This window comes from Cervus canadensis, chromosome 1, assembly GCF_019320065.1.
Source record: "Cervus canadensis isolate Bull #8, Minnesota chromosome 1, ASM1932006v1, whole genome shotgun sequence".
Classification (NCBI taxonomy): Eukaryota; Metazoa; Chordata; class Mammalia; order Artiodactyla; family Cervidae; genus Cervus; species Cervus canadensis.
Genome location: NC_057386.1, coordinates 64,347,743 through 64,350,217, shown reverse-complemented (window position 1 = coordinate 64,350,217; position 2,475 = coordinate 64,347,743). Strand labels below are relative to the sequence as shown.

Below are 2,475 nucleotides of genomic sequence, written 5' to 3'. Positions count from 1 at the left end.
GTTTTAGGAACGCTCTAACCTGCTATTTTTCTTTTTACGTATGCACAAGAATAACATGTGACTTTTTAAAGAAATCTGGGTCTGAGTATGTCTAAAGGAGCATTTCCAAACCAAGTTTTTTAAAGCTTGTGTCAGAGTTTAATTAGCAGGTATTTGTTTCTTTCTTAGTGGTACATAAAATGATACATTTTACAGTCTGAAATTCTGTTTCATAAATTCCATCTGTTCCTGCTGTTAGCCCATTCCATTCCATACCTTTTTGAACGAGAGGAGAGTTTGAGAAATGGGCCTGGTTCTTGGCCAGCCAGCGGGGCTAGAAAAATGAGTCTTACGTAAGGAACTTTGGAGGTGGCTTCTCATGCCCCCGTGCTTGTACACAGAACAACAACAACAAAAATCCTGCTAGAGACATGCAAGTCAGGATGCACAAGATCCAAGTGGGCTTTTAGTTTTCAGAGTGCTGGCCAGCAGCCTGGAGACGCTCTATAAGCTCCCGGAATCCTCCAGAGGATTGCAGAAGTCCATAAACTACAGGCTGACATCATCCTTGTCTGGGCAAAGACAGGCCAGCCGCCACCCAAGCACAGCCTTTCAGAATCTCTAATGAATTAGTCACCGTAAAGCAGAGCGGGAGAGGAACCAGCTCACGCTGTCACCCGGCCTCGCCAGGCTCCACCTCCCAGCCACCAATTAACTTTACAGTCGCATCTCCTCTCCTGCCAAGCTCTCCCGTGAAGGAATTTATCACCTTCTGTTCTGCTTTTCTTCCTAAATGTGATTCAGAAACCAACAGTATCATTTAAAAAGGCACTTTCAGCCAATCCAATTATGCTCCCAAGCACCTTTCCATGAATGAGAGAGCTCTTCTGCGCTTCCTTTTGTGGCCTTATTAACGACGCTGGTGCAGAAGCTCACTGCTAACTGGGGCCAAGGATAATAAGAAACACTTGTTCTGTGCTGGGCACTGTTCTGAGGGCTTCGTACATGTTACCTCATCTAATTCTCACGAGAATCCTGTGAGGCAAGGACACATGTCATGGATGAGGAAACCGAGGCACCCAGCTCCAGACAGAAGAGATGAGGGCTGAACCCAGGCAAGGGGCTCCAGAGTCCATGCTGCTTCTTTTTCTGTTTTTGGCTGTGCCTTGTGGCATGTGGGATCTTAGTTCCCTGGGCAGGGATCGAACCTGTGCCCCCTGCATTGCAAGTGCAGAGTCTTAGCCACTGGACCACCAGGGAAGTCCCCAGAGTCCAGGCTTCCGAAACATAATCAAATTCCTCACTTTGTCTTTTTGTAAGTAAAGAATGGGAAGCTTTGCTGGTCCTGTGGTTTTCACACCTTTAAAATCTGTCTTCCTTAGAACTCAATATATGAAGGACACAATCAGAGATGCCCTGCTTGAAAGGGAGACAAGGCCCTGTAGGCACTGGCCCAGACTGACCTGCCTCCAACCCCTGAGGTGGCCTGGGGCATTTCCTGGGACCCCAGGGCTTCTGGAAAACCTTGACCTCAAGGCCTCTATTATGGACAAGTTACCCAAGATCTCAGGGGAGACACTCCCTTCCCCAGTCGGCAGAGCATGCCTTGGGCAGACGGTGGGCCAGCCCTGCGCTCCTGCCCAGCTCCCCGCTTGCTGGCCCGGCCCCAGCGAGCTGCCTCCGCATGTCGGTCAGCGCTGGCCTTGCTGCACTTAATGAGGACAAACAAATGTGCTCATCGCATAGAGTTCACATGTGAGTGATGCGGTCATCCTGCTCCTGCTTAGCAATCCTTTCTCTGGAAAGATCTGGGGCAGATGCTGATGAGACTTAAACATGAACTCCCAGATAGCAGTGGTGGGCTCGCAGGGAGGTACCCCAGAGCAGGCGATACCCCAGAGCAGGCGGTACCCCAGAGCAGGGCAGTACCCCAGAGCAGGCTGTACCCCAGAGCAGGGAGGTATCCCAGAGCAGGTGGTACCCCAGAGCAGGCAGGCACTCCAGAGCAGGTGGTACCCCAGAGCAGGCAGGTACCCCAGAGCAGGGAGGTACCCCAGAGCAGGGAGGTACCCCAGAGCAGGTGGTACCCCAGAGCAGGGCAGTACCCCGAGCAGGCAGGTACCCCAGAGCAGGGAGGTACCCCAGAGCAGGGCGGCAGGATAACTCTGCTCTGGACTTCATCTCAATTAGTCTCATTTTCAGCGAATACTTTTTTTAGGATAAGTGGTTTGTTTGTTTTTTTAAAGATTTTTTGATGTGGATCATTTTTCTAAAGTCTTTATTGAATTCGTACAATACTGCTTTTATTTCATGTTTTGAATTTTTTTGGCTACAAGGCGTGTGTGATCTTAGCTCCCTGATCGGGGATCAAACCTGTGCTCCTTGAAGTGGAAGGTGAAGTCTTAACCACTGGACCGCCAGGGAAGTCCCTTCAAGGGAATTGCTTGTCTGGCTGTTACTATTTTTCATCCCAGATTTTGTTTGGAAGTCTAGCCT

The 2,475-nt window shown here is 49.9% G+C and overlaps 1 non-coding gene across 1 annotated transcript; it reads right to left on the bottom strand.

Moving 5' to 3' along the window:
* Nucleotides 1-1,166: 1,166 nt before the first annotated feature.
* TRNAA-UGC lies at nucleotides 1,167-1,239 on the bottom strand. Its single transcript has one exon. It is a non-coding gene; the product is annotated as a tRNA-Ala (tRNA).
* Nucleotides 1,240-2,475: the final 1,236 nt, after the last annotated feature.